Here is a 15,000-nt window from a genome sequence, read left to right as displayed (position 1 = left end):
GACACCAACACCTTCAGGATGAAGTAGAAGACTCTAAAGCCACGTTACGATCAAGAGTGGATGACGAAGCAGCCGCGTCCTTCTTCTTCATCTCCTCCATCCTTTGTCTCTTACGTCTCTTCTCCTCAGTCGCTTGTTTCAGCTTCTCGTCCACGCCAGCCATGGAGCAGCTCTGCCGGTCCTCCCTCTGAGCCTTCAAGAATGCCTTGTCTTCCTCGGGGATCTTCGCTTCCATTGCCTTAGAATGCGCGATGTCGAACATATCTTCGAGGCTGTCTCTGAAGATGCATCTCTTCATTTCTTCCATCTCTGTTTTTCGTGACTTGGATTTCGCCAAGGTGCAGTACTCTTTGTACAGCTTGAGGATCTTCTTCTTCACCCACGACACATCCGACGTCGGAATGTTCGCACGTCGCCACACTTCCATGACCTTCTCAGCTGTAGAAGCTGCTGCAACAAGAAGAACCTCCTTCTGGATCTTGTGATGGAACAAAAACACCTGGAGAACCTCGCCTATCGACGGAAGACGATTCCCCGGAAATGACGATGTTGGGGACTTCTTCAGTAGCCATACAACTTCCTTAGATCGTGTTTTACACGCCATTACGTTAGACCTGGAAACAAAAAATGACAGAATAAGTTTCACACACCTTAGCCTATCTCTCTCTCTCTCTCTCTCTCTCTCTCACACGTCTTTCCTGTTTCCTCTCTCTATTACCTATCTTTCACACCCACCTTCCCTCACCTTCACCAAATAAACAAAGTAACACAGAAAAATATTTGTTATTGTAAAATAGAGCTCACCTAATGCCCCTACAACACTGACCGCTGCACGCTATGCCAGTGACCGCTGCACAACTTCACTCTCTGACTCCCAGCAGAAAACTGAATGAAATGCGCGACCAGTAAAAGACAAGATAGGAAGCTGAAAATTTTCCTGTTTAAACTTGTCACGACAGGAAACAAGGGCAACAAGTGCTGGAGTGTGTCCGATTCACTTCGGTTTCTTGGGACACCCTAATATATATATATATATATATATATATATGGTTAAACTTAATGGCAAGATTATTATTGCAGAGTTTTTTATCTGCCTTTTCTCTTTCTCTGAGAATCTTTTTCCCTTCCACGGGAAGTTGTCTTATAATGTCACCATATGACATTGTTTTGTCAGTTACTTTGGGCATGGCTTTACCAAAGTGAAAAACTGGCCAGAACGCGTTTTCACACTACTTAGTGCTTCATCAGTGGCTAGACTGTGAATATCTGATTGAATTATTGTGTTTATATATTGTTGGTGGTGGTCTGATATTACATTTTGGGGCTTCTGATTGGCTAGTGGGCTGGACTGGGACTCCCAAACTATTCTACTTCCTCATTGGTCGGCTGTTGTGTGACGTCATCAGTATTGTGCCTTCTTTCAGTGGGCTTAGATCTCCTTACGCTAGGGAGGGCTTCTAAATCCCTAGTTTGTATATTAAGATTGGGAGATGTTTCTTTAATAAAGAGAGCTTCGAGGATAGGTAGCCTTCTATGGTCTTGATTTGTTGCCAGCACTTCTGTGTTTTCTATTAGAGTTTCTTTATTTAAATTTCTTTTGTGAGCAGAGTGATGGTGGTTTCTGGGAGCTCCTGAAGAGAGGTGGTATGATAACCGGCGTGAGAGCTTCATTGTTGTCATGCCAATATAGTTTGAAGGTTGGGATGCACAGTTCCCAAGTTTACACGTGTACCTATATATGACGTGAGTTCTCTGAAGGTCACTTTTACTTTCTCTTATATTATTCTTTAGTAGCAGTTGAGATGGTATAATATAAGAGAAAGTAAAAGTGACCTTCAGAGAACTCACGTCATATATAGGTACACGTGTAAACTTGGGAACTGTGCATCCCAACCTTCAAACTATATTGGCATGACAACAATGAAGCTCTCACGCCGGTTATCATACCACCTCTCTTCAGGAGCTCCCAGAAACCACCATCACTCTGCTCACAAAAGAAATTTAAATAAAGAAACTCTAATAGAAAACACAGAAGTGCTGGCAACAAATCAAGACCATAGAAGGCTACCTATCCTCGAAGCTCTCTTTATTAAAGAAACATCTCCCAATCTTAATATACAAACTAGGGATTTAGAAGCCCTCCCTAGCGTAAGGAGATCTAAGCCCACTGAAAGAAGGCACAATACTGATGACGTCACACAACAGCCGACCAATGAGGAAGTAGAATAGTTTGGGAGTCCCAGTCTAGCCCACTAGCCAATCAGAAGCCCCAAAATGTAATATCAGACCACCACCAACAATATATAAACACAATAATTCAATCAGATATTCACAGTCTAGCCACTGATGAAGCACTAAGTAGTGTGAAAACGCGTTCTGGCCAGTTTTTCACTTTGGTAAAGCCATGCCCAAAGTAACTGACAAAACAATGTCATATGGTGACATTATAAGACAACTTCCCGTGGAAGGGAAAAAGATTCTCAGAGAAAGAGAAAAGGCAGATAAAAAACTCTGCAATAATAATCTTGCCATTAAGTTTAACCATACATGCTTGAGAGAAAATCTCCTGCCCATATATACAATGAATATATATATATATATATATATATATATATATATATATATACATACAGTTGAGCAGTAGTTGTCATCATTTGAACAATAGTCGTCGTCGGTTGAACTGTAGTCGTCACTCAGGTCAGATCAACTAGGTAGCTGCTTCAAATAGTGAGTATGGCAAGTGGAGTGTTTAGCGCCGTTGAGGTACAATCTCTTCTTAATAGAATTGAAGCATTGGAGGATGCTGTAAAGTGCCTTAAAGAGGAGAATCGAGCTCTCCGCTCGAAGGCCCAAAATACGGAAGACATACCAAGTTTGGAGCATGGATGGATAATGGTGAACAAAGAAGATGCGGAAAGATGGGAAAAAATCCTCACCAGGCCCGCTCGATTGCAGGAACTCGTTTCAAACTCTCTCGGGTCTACAAGAAGAAGAAACAAAGGAAATTCAAGAGAAGAAGGGAAGGGCAGACGCTGGATCCCTGCCCACAGGTAAGATTTTGTTTGTAGGAGACAGTCAAGTGAGGCACTTAGACAGGGCTTTCTGTGATAAAGATAAGAAACATAGAACGCAGGTGTGTTTCCCCGGCGCCGGGATAGGTGATGTTAGAGATGGGATTGAAGAGTGTTTAGTAGGGGAAGGTAGGGACCCCGCCGTCGTTTGCTTGAGTGCTGGGGGCAATGACATAAGTAAGTTAGGGAGTGAGGAATTGTTTACGTGGTTCCGGGAAGCGCTAGACAAGATTAGAAATAAGGGAGGTCACTTCAAGATACATCTCCACACGGACCATAATCCTCTGGTGTATCTCCATTGTATGACAAATTCGAACCAGAGACTCACCAGGTGGAGCCTAGAACTTCAGTCATACACCCTCTCCTTCCATCACGTGAAGGGAGCTAAGAACATCGTAGCCGACACTCTCTCTCGTTACGTGTCACTAGAGGAAGGAGTTGCGACTATGGACCAGTCGAACGTCAAGACTTAATATCTACGTATATATATATATATATATGTATATATATATTGAGGTGTGAAGACAGAATGAGTGGTAGGGTGGTGAGCTTAAACGCCAAGAATCCGTTGAAGTTTTATTTCTGACGTTTCGTCCAACTAGGACTTCTTCAGAGTATGAAGAAGTCCCAGTTGGACGAAACGTCAGAAATAAAACTTGAACGGTTTCTTGGCGTTTAAATCCACCACCCTACCACTCATATATATATACACACACACATATATATATATATATATATATATATATATATATATATATATAAAATGTGCACGTGTGTACTCATGTATACATTGGCAAGATGCGAAATAGGCCGGCTTTCCCACGATCTTCTCCCTGCAACCTTCACGCTGGCGTACGAAAGTGTCAAATTCTAGTACTGCTACCTTTATATACGTATATATTTCTTCTTTTGCTTTGTCAATGTGGTTCATTCAATGTATAATAATCTATGTATATGTATTATCTTATGGACCTATCTTGTCAATCTTAGGAACAGATAAACGTAATATTGGGAAATTGCAATTTTTTCTTGGATTTCGTATCACCCCGCAATAGTGTGGGAAACCATGATCTTGCCACCTGTACGCTTGCTTCTGCGGCGTGCGCGATCTCACTAAATTTGAGTGTGATTTGGTAGAATTTGGCATCAGTGATTCAGCTTCCTTTTATGTATGTATTAATGTATAGACATTAATATAAAAACTTTAAGTTTCTTCTTATAACTAAGATTGACAAGGTAACATTATTATATATTATTTGTATGCCCATTTTTGTAAAGAATATGTCCATGGATATATTCTAAATCTTTGATGTTCATTGCCTCTGGCGACATTTGGCAGCTCTTCGTTGGCTAACCGTGAAAGGTATATATATTGGTCCTGTAACCGTCTTATCTGACTCTGTTCCTTTTCACGGAGTCCCTGTTATATCCCTCTTTTTCATTTTCTGGCCTTATACTTAAATTTACTCTTTGAAGGACTTTGTATTCTTCTAGCAAGTCGATACTATTCTCGACTATGAATATTTAGGTATGTCCTGGCGACCTAAGCCGTTTATATATTATATGACTCATTGACTTGTTCTGTTATTATTTATTTATGCAAAACATTTGATAGTGTGAGCATTTCTATGTATAGAATTTATATGTCATTGTGCTCGCTTGGCGACCTCTATCTTTCGATCTTGTTTATTATTGAGAAGGAAATAATTACTTAATCTTTTTACTAACACTCAGAGTTTTATGAACCTGGCTCTTCCTCCCTAGTCGTCACAATACACACACACACACACACACACACACACACACACACACACACACACACACACACACACACACACACACACACACACACACACACACACACACACACACACACACATAAATATATATATATATATATATACATATATATAATTGATCACTGGGAACACTTCAGTGTGTATGTATAAACTTTCCCACGCGCATATACTATCCAATGCTCTATCATGGTGGAGGTGGGTTTGAACACGATATTTCGTGTAGGTATATGTAATTCGAGCATACAAATATAAGAAAGTCGTACTCAACTTATATCTCTCTTGATAGCGTATTGGTTTACGTCATTGTAACTTTGTTCCGGGTTAGCTGGGTTCGAAAACAGAGAGTTGTTTTAAATGGAAAAACTTCTGGATGGAAAAATGTTGCAAGTGGAGTTCCTCAGGGTTCCGTTCTTGGGCCACTTCTATTCATAGTATATATAAATGATATAGACAATGGACTAAAATCTACTGTTTCCAAATTTGCTGATGATACAAAACTGTGCGGAGTGGCAAATGATCACTCAAACCAATTAGATATTCAAGAAAATTTAGATAAATTACAGCAATGGTCTGAAAAGTGGCTAATGAAATTTAACACAAGTAAATGCAAGGTAATGCACATAGGTAAAAATAACAGTAAGTACGATTACAAGTTATTTGGAAATTCGTTAACAAAAGTGGATAGTGAAAAAGATCTCGGCGTAATTATCAGTAACGACCTCAAATCATCCAAGCAGTGTATTTCAGCCTCTGAGAAAGCAAATAAGATTCTGGGATTGATTGCGCGATCTTTTGATTTCAAAAGTCCATCACTCATTAACAAGCTATATAAATCGTTAGTTCGTCCACATTTGGAATATGCTGTTTCCGTATGGTCACCGAATCTCATTAAAGACATTGACAGACTGGAAAAGGTACAACGGCGAGCCACAAAACTGATTCCAAATATCAAAAATAAATCATACGAAAATCGACTTAAGCACATGAATCTGTTTTCCCTAAAAAAGCGTAGACTCAGAGGTGACTTGATACAGGTCTTTAAGATTTTAAAGGGAATTGACAACATCAAAAGTGACCAAATTTTCACATTGAATGAGAATCAGACAAGAAACAATGGTCTCAAACTGTCCGGAAATAGATTCAATTTGGAAGTAGGTAGAAACAACTTTGCCAACCGTGTAGTTAATGAATGGAATAAACTTCCTGCACAGGTAGTGCAATGTAGTTCAATTCGAAGCTTTAAGAATCATTTAGATAAATACCTAAGTAAGATGCTGTAATTATTATAATTTATGTTATATTATTTGTTTTTGTTTTGTTATAATTTGTCTGTCTGGTTTTCATTTATTATTAGTTATATGTCAATTTATTATCATTTACTATTTACCTGTTTGTTTGTTATTCAACTATACCAATGCATTTATTTATGTATTTTAATTGTTATTTACATTGTTATAGTTTTAATTTATTATTAATATTTTTTTTTTTTTTTTTTTTTTTTTTTTTTTTTTTTTTTTTTTTTTTTTTTTTTTGCATCCGACCTAGATATGGATCAAAAGGTCTCCTGTCGGCATGCTTTGCCTTTGTAATCCTTTGCCTTTGTAATCCTCGGCTTGTCTATGTTTCAATTTCCAGCGGATGCCTCCTTCGAGCGACTCTCAGTCTCGATTGCGATGGCATAGAATTAAAAGTGATTTGTGATTGAAAAAGATATTAATTGATCACTGGGAACCATTCAGGGTGTATGTATAAACTTTCCCACGCGCACATACTATCCAATGCTCTATCATGATGGAGGTGGGTTGAACGCGATATTTCATGTAGGTATATGTAATTCGAGCATACAAATATAAGAAAGTCGTACTCAACTTATATCTCTCTTGATAGCGTATTGGTTTACGTCACTGTAACTTTGTTCCGGGTTAGCTGGGTTCGAATCCTCGGCTCTTCCACGTTTAAATTTCCAACGGATGCCTCCTTCGAGCGACTCTCAGTCTCGATTGCGATGGCATGGAATTAAAAGTGATTTGAGGTTGAAAAATATATTAATCGATCACTGGGAACCATTCAGTGTGTATGTATATATATATATATGTATATATATATATATATATATATATATATATATACGTCTGTGTGTGTATATATTATATATACATTATATATATGTATATATATATACATATATATACATTTATATTATGTATATATAGACATACATTATATATATATATATGTATATATATATTATATATATATATATATATATATATATATATATGTGTGTGTGTATATATATATATATATATATATATATATATATGTGTGTGTGTGTGTGTGTGTGTGTGTGTGTGTGTGTGTGTGTGTGTGTGTGTGTGTGTGTGTGTGTGTGTGTGTGTGTGTGTGTGTGTGTGTGTGTGTGTGTGTGTGTGTGTGTGTGTGTGTGTGTGTGTGTGTGTGTGTGTGTATGACAGAAAGTTAGAATTGAAGTGAATTTAGAGAAAAAAATTGTGTATGTGGCGTGATTTTGTTTGTGGGAACTGTGTATTGTATGTTTTCTACGATAAATTAGTAAAATTCATTTCCCGCGTGTAATTTTCTACTAACCCCCATTCCCCTGCTTTTCCCTTCTTTGCTCTACAGACCCAGAAAAAGGAAATTAAAAAAAGATAGTTTTTGTCAAATACATCACTTATACGAGTATTTCAGATATCTACATTTTGGAAGAGGTCATACACTGGGAGAGTTCACTTATGAAGGCAATGACGAAATTGACCAGGCGACTGACTTGTCCCATACAACCTGGAAATATTAATAATCATTATGGTAGTCTACACATGTTTTGTCTCACACGAAAATATCTAGTAGTCAACACGGTTACCATCGAAGCCATATACATATTAACAATGCAACTAACCATGAGCATACAGATATATTTCCAAATAATCCTTTCATCAAGGAAGATCATAAACCATTAGCAGTAACGTCAATAGTTGCAACAACAAAAGCAATAGCAGCCAAGTAGCTTTACTAGAGTCCACCGTAGCAACAAATGACCTATCCCTATTGTATAGACATCAGATATATAAAAGCGGTACATAGTAGTTTCGAGGATGGAGCAAAAGAGTGCCGAAACGTTGCTCACATTTAGAAAAAAAAAAAAAAAAACTGAAGAAATTCCACGACAATCATCGAAAAGTTGTACACAACCTTAAAAACGTATATCAGAAGATATATCAAGCCAATTGTGACATAGATTTCAACTTTGTATTCCCTTAAGAATAAACACACACACACACACACACACACACACACACACACACACACACACACACACACACACACACACACACATACACACACACACACACACACACGCACGCACATACACACACTGACACTGAAATAGAAAGAGAGATGGAGGTAGAGATAGAAAGAGTGAAGTAAGAAGAGAGAGATAATGAAAGATATGCATACATTGAGAGAATAAGGGGACGGGTGTGGTTAGTAAAAATGAGCGTGAATGAGTGGAAGGGACAAGAAATGTTGAAAGAAGTAGAAAGGGAAAGAAAAAATTAGATTAATCTTTCAAAGGTTAATCTATCTATTCGTTGAATATAAAGTAGATTGGAGCCCTGGAAGGACGCTGTATGGTTGAGGAAGGGAAGATGGGAAGTGGAATGGACGGGAAAGTAACTATTAGGAATTTTGCCGGCCCGAGTTGGGGTTTGGATGGGTGGGCCGGGGGTGTTGGGATTGAGGGGGTGGTGGAGTAGGTAAGGGAGGTGGAGAAGAAGATGGGGGGAGCAATTCTGGCTGGTAGCAAAACTTCGAATCCGGGTACACAGGTTTCTATGTATGAATAAAAATAAAGTTTTTCAAAACTGAAAATTTCCTGGCTTATTTTATGTTACCTTCCTACACCTTCCGACACCTTCCGAAATCCGGCAAAACTGTCCCACGGAGTAAGAATATTTTTGTAGCTACTTTATAATCCATATCAAGCGTTGTTGCAATGGATGAACGTTGTTCAAAGAGTAGTGCACAGAGAAAAAGGAGGTTTAACCACTTTTGGGCCTGGGTTACGAAGACGAAGAAGTACACAAAAGAAAGTGTGTAGAAAACTATGCTCTTCGTAACGAATTGACCAGGGAGCACAAGAATGAGTTTCCCCATCTTTATGCCTCACTCAAAAAAAACTTAGTAACAGCCTCAATTAAGAGATTCCATAGGAAAATATTTGGGTTCAACAATATGTTACGAAATAAAAAGAAAATACGTATACTCTGATTAAGAGTACGATCTTATAATGTATTTCGACGGAGAAATTAAAGAGGAAGAATCGGAAAAGTTTATGAAACATTATTTTGCGGGATACAAAAATTTTACTAAAAGTGGTGGTAAAAGCTGTCACGAGGAATATCAAAAGTATTACATCGATCGGAAATACAATGATTATATAAAAAACCGCAAACTCAAGGAAAAACAGTTTTTAAAAGGGTTAGAGAAATAAAAAAAATGTGAAGAGAGGAGAAAAAAGGAACATATGGAAAAGGAACGGGAAGCCAATAGAGCCCGTAAAAAGGAAGCCAAGGAACGCAAGAAAGAGAAAAGGGAAGCCAATAGAGCCCGTAAAAAAGAAGACAAGGAACGCAAGAAAGAGAAAAGGGAAGTCGATAGAGCCCGTAAAAAAGAAGACAAGGAACGCAAGAAAGAGAAAAGGGAAGTCGATAGAGCCCGTAAAAAAGAAGACAAGGAACGCAAGAAAGGGGAAAGGGAAGCCGATAGAGCCCGTAAAAAAGATGAAATATCAAAAAGAAAGGAGCAAAATAAAGCAATAAAAAAGAAAAGAAAAAAAAAATCAATGAAAAGGGCCCAGGAAGTGCAAATTCGGAAACGGATTAGGGAGCTAAAAAAACAGGGGTTAACAGTGAAGTTAACCGACGATGAAAAAATCATGTTAGAAGAATTAAGGCAGGAGAGGAAAGAAAGGCATGTCATTAGTGAAATTGTGCAAACTATCAAGGATTTGCCCGTTGCTTTGGGCAAAGGAAAACAGAATGTTTTGTTGTTCTCTTGGACAAGCCATTTTCGAGAACTTAGCCCCTTTGACCGGAGAATTATTAGAAAGGTTTCTTTCAAATATCATTGCGTTTAACCGCCTTTTTTGCTTCACTTCCTTTGTGACACCCACAAAATTACAAGATCCCTCTGAAAAATCTATGGTTTATAAAATTAGGGGTAATATCTATCAAAGATTGGGTTATATAAAGCCGCGTTATATGACAGAAGGGATAAAAATAGAAAACTTAAAAAAATCAGAAAACGGTATCGGTGACATGGAAATAAAGAATTGTGGGCAAGCGAAGACAAGTTTTCGTGTTGGCCAAAGGAACTACTGGCAAAAACAAGAGGAGTTCCTAGATTTGTATTTCTATTATGATCAGGCACAACAAATAAAATTGCGCACCCAACAAGTTACAAAGAATATAAACTTTAACCGTAAAACCGTAGAATGGTCAAAGAAAATGCAAGCTCGACGTGAAAGGGAGTTAAGGGAAATAGAGGATAACAAATTATCATAGAAGTTTTGCAGAGATTCCTTTTGGCAAATAATAAGACAATTGGAGTTCTCTTAGCGGAATTTGAGAGTGCTAAGGAACTAATGGAGACTTATATGAAACAATAGGAAGTTATACCTGAGGTCGCAATAACATTAAAATCAGCTGAGGGGGTGAATACTAAGGAACACAAAGGCGTTTACAACTTACCTACAGCGAAAGCTCAAGTAGGGGCTATAGTGGATTTGGACCCGTCTGTCCCTGCAAACCTACGGGTTACCATACGTTCTCCCAAAGTAGATACGAAATATGATACCTTCATTCTAGATCACACAAACTACTTTTACGATATATTTCAATATCCACTGCTAATACCTCACGGAGATAAGGGTTATACGTACCATTTGAAAAGGCAAAAGAAGGTAAACGCACTGTTAGCTAAGATTCATGTACCAAAGGATGGTAAAAGATTATCACTATGTATGTATTACGCAAACCTTTACATGGAAAAAAAGGATGTCTTCAATTATTTGACTAAAGGACGCATGCTTTTTCAGCAATTTGTCGTAGATGATTACGTTAAAATAGAATAAAACAGACTAAGCTTTATAGTTGACAACCAGGCATCTATACCCAGAGAAAGGTGTGACATATTAAAGGCGGACGTTGCGTCGGCCAAAGAAAAGGGCCAAAGAATTATAATCCCGCCAACTTTTGTGGGCGGTCCGCGTTACATGAAACAGCGCCAGCAGGATGCATTGGCGTTCGTAACACACTACGGGAGTCCTGATTTCTTTATTACGTTTACAATGAATCCAAAATGGGAAGAGCTGCGGGCAGCCGTCGTGGAAATGAAAGGGATTCCAAATACTGGCTGCTGCGACAGACCCGATTTGGTTAGTTGGGTATTCAAGTTATAAGTAGAGGCTTTAATGGATGATTTGACTAAAAATCACATTTTTGGCAGAGTTAAAGCATTTCTATACAGTATTAAATGGCAAAAACGAGGTCTGCCTCACATTCACATTCTTTTATGGATGGAATATAGGGTAACAGCGGAATTTGTCAACGAAATCATATGTGCCGAAATTCCCGATAAAGAAAAAGAACCCAGATTGTACGAGATTGTAACAACTTGCATGATTCATGGGCCTTGCATCGGCTTTGATGAAACTAACCTTTGTTGTAAGGAAAGGTTAAAGAAGAATGGCGTTTGTGGTAAAAACTTTCCAAAACCATGTCGGAATGATATATTATTTGGAAATAACGGCTATCCCTAAAACAGGTGTCGTGCTCCAGGAGAAGGAAGCTTCACGTTCGAACGTAAGATCAAAGGAAAGACCATTACTGTGGATAATTCCTAGGTCGTACCCTATAATCCTTATCTATGCCTAAAATACAACGCTCACATCAATGTGGAGTGTTCGAACTCCATCAAGTGCATAGCGTACGTCACAAAGTACGTAAACAAGGGGTGTGATAAGATTCTATACACCAAACATAAGGAAGGCGAGCCGGTAAACGAAGTGCGTAACTACCTCGAGTCAAGGTACATAAATGCAAACGAAGCTATTTGGAAGATCTTCAAGTTCCCAATCCATAGAAGTTTCCTACCGATTACTTTGCTCGATTTACACTTGGAAAATGAGAATGAAATTTATTACAAGGAAACTGATTTGCAGCACAAGATCAGCGAATAAGCAAATCAAGATACCCAATTGACGGCGTTTTTCAAGCTTTGCAAAACGAACGAGTTTGCTAAAACCCTGTATTACCCCAAAGTTCCAAGTCACTTTGTGTACGATAAAGACAAGCACACGTGGCGTGAGAGAATGACAAAAACTTCATCTTTGGGGCGTATGCGAGTCGTCGACACTAAGATGGTTGAATTATTCTACCTCAGACTGCTCCTGACACAGAAGAAAGGTCCTACGAGTTACACAGATCTGCGTACAGTAGACGGGGTCCTTTATGATACCTTTCGGGAAGCTGTAAAAGCATTTGGTTTGTTAAATGACGAGGAAACGTGGAAGAAAACTATAATTGAAATTATAAACCACACAAATGATCGATCGCAATTGCGTGCTACATATACAAGTATGTTGGTGTTCTCTGATTTGGAAGACCAATCAGATTATTTGGAAAGAAACGATGGACTTATTTGCCAGCGATTTCCTAAGAAGTTCGAGTTTAGAAGATTACAATGACGAAATCTACTTAGATGCGCTCGATGACATACAACAGCAGGTTTGGAACTGTGGTGGTGGTGAGATAAGCGCTTATGGATTGCCTCCTTCAAGGGGGAAAGAGAAAACCTCAAATGTAATTAGACGCGAAAAAGCTTACAATACCGATAGATTGAAAGAAGAGGTTTCATCTCAGATTGTATTACTTAACAAAGAACAACGTGTTATTTACGATGTCGTAATGGATTGTGTAAATAATAGGCGTTCTGGCGGTTTTTTCCTGAATGACCCTGGCGGGACGAGGAAATCGTTAGTGTTGAACCTGTTATTGGATACTGTGCGTGCAAATAGTGAAATAGCATTAGCTGTTGCTTCCTCGGGTATTGCTGCTACAGTTTTATACGGAGGCCGAACGGCCCATAATATGTTCAAAATTCCAATAATGGAGCACAATGAAGTGAAACCATGCAGTATTAAGCTAAATTCGGAGCTTGCAAGGCTGATTAGGATGACTTCACTTATAGTTTGGGACGAAGTGGTGATGGCTAACAAAAATACAATAACTGCATTGGATTATACTGCTAAAGACATAACGGGTAACAAAGATTGTTTTATGGGTGGCATTCCGTTCGTGTGTGCCGGTGATTTTCGACAGATTCTGCCCGTCATCAGAGGCGGGGGAAAGAATGAGGAGTTGAAGTATAACATCAGGAATGCGTTTTTCTGGGAGGATTTACGTAAGTTCGAAATAGTACAAAATGTTAGATTGAAGGCTGAGGATAAAGAAAACAGGACATTCGCAGAATTTTTTTTACGGATTGGCATGGGTGAAACAGATAGATTCAGATTTCTAAAACAAAAAAAAGGGTATTTTGGTTAAAACAAAGGATGATGTAATCGAAAAAGTCTACGAAGAGCTCGAAGCTAACGCCAACAGCTATCTATATTTCTAAAAAAAGAGCCATAATATGTCCTAGAAACGAAGACGTGGATTACATAAACGAGGTGATCTATGAAAGAATCAAAGGTGGTGAACATATATACAGGAGTGAGGATTAACCGATCGGAAACGATGAAATTGAAATTCAAACTTCGGTATATAACAAAATGAATTCTCCTTCTATTCCGTTACATGAGTTGAAACTAAAGGTAGGATGTGTTATCATGATAATGCGAAACATATGTCCACCTAAACTTTGTAACGGTACCCGTATCATGGTTACGAATCTGGCAAAGAACATAATTGTCGGGAAGATTTTAGGTGGGGTGTTCAACGGCATTCAGGTCATTATTCCAAGGATTTTCCTTGCATCCAACGATACACCCGTCAACTTCTCCCGAAGACAATTCCCTCTCAAACTAAGTTTTGCTATGACAATTAATAAGTCGCAAAGGCAAACTTTTGACAAATGTGGATTATTGTTGGATTCGTCCGATTGTTTTGCCTATGGACAGCTCTATGTATCATGTTCAAGGGTTACAAACTGGGACTCATTAATTATTTCCCGAGGTTACCATAAGGTTGACGGTGAATGTGTGGTGAAAAATCCGGCAAACGTTGTATATAAAGAATTTTTTTCGGACATGCCATCCATTAGAGAGGGAGAGTCTTTAGTGAAAGATATCGACAGCGATCAGGTAATTCCAGAAGAGGAACCTGAATTGGGTACCGTTGAGATTCCTGCTTCAGCTTGCAATATTCTGAAGAAGCCGCAACGGAAATGATCCTCCCTGATTACGACTATGCCGTCGACGAGTCAGAATCAGACATGTCGGTCCCCCTTAGCGTTTGGGAAAGGACTTTCTAAGAAAAAGAAGAATTAAAGAAGGAGAAAGAAAATATGAAGCAAGAATTAAAGGAGAAAGAAGAATTAAAGAGAAAAGAAGAAAAACTCATCGAGATCATAAAATATATTTCAAAACGGGATGCCGATGAGTACATCGAGAGTGTCCCATGGAAAAAAAATAAATAAATAAATAAAAAAGAGACCGGAGGTCCTGGAGCGAGCGAAGCGAGCATGCGCCGCAGCCCAAGGCGTAGCAGGTGCCTTGTAATATTATAAAAAAGAACTTATTCTTGGAGTTGGTAAGTTGTGGGGGGAAGGATTTTTTCTACCTTATCTAATTAGGCTGCCAAAGTAGGTATCACTTACCGGTTGCTGCTGGGTTTCAACCCCGGTCCACATATTTTCATAGCAAGGTCACAACCATTACGTCAATGTACCCAACAAAAGGTGTCATTTATTAAACGTCGTGAAGCACTTTATAGACATTTTCAAAGCGAGGATTTTGGGTTAACCTAAGACGGTGGTATGTTGGGGGGAAGCTCCGTCTGTTGAATAAAGTCTTTTTGAGGGACATCTAGACCAACACAGGCAAGAAC

This window comes from Oratosquilla oratoria, chromosome 16 (assembly GCF_046742065.1).
Source record: "Oratosquilla oratoria isolate Oo_2021 chromosome 16, ASM4674206v1, whole genome shotgun sequence".
NCBI classification, from domain to species: Eukaryota; Metazoa; Arthropoda; class Malacostraca; order Stomatopoda; family Squillidae; genus Oratosquilla; species Oratosquilla oratoria.
The sequence above is the reverse complement of the archived record's forward strand: the minus strand, read 5'-3'. Positions refer to the sequence as shown.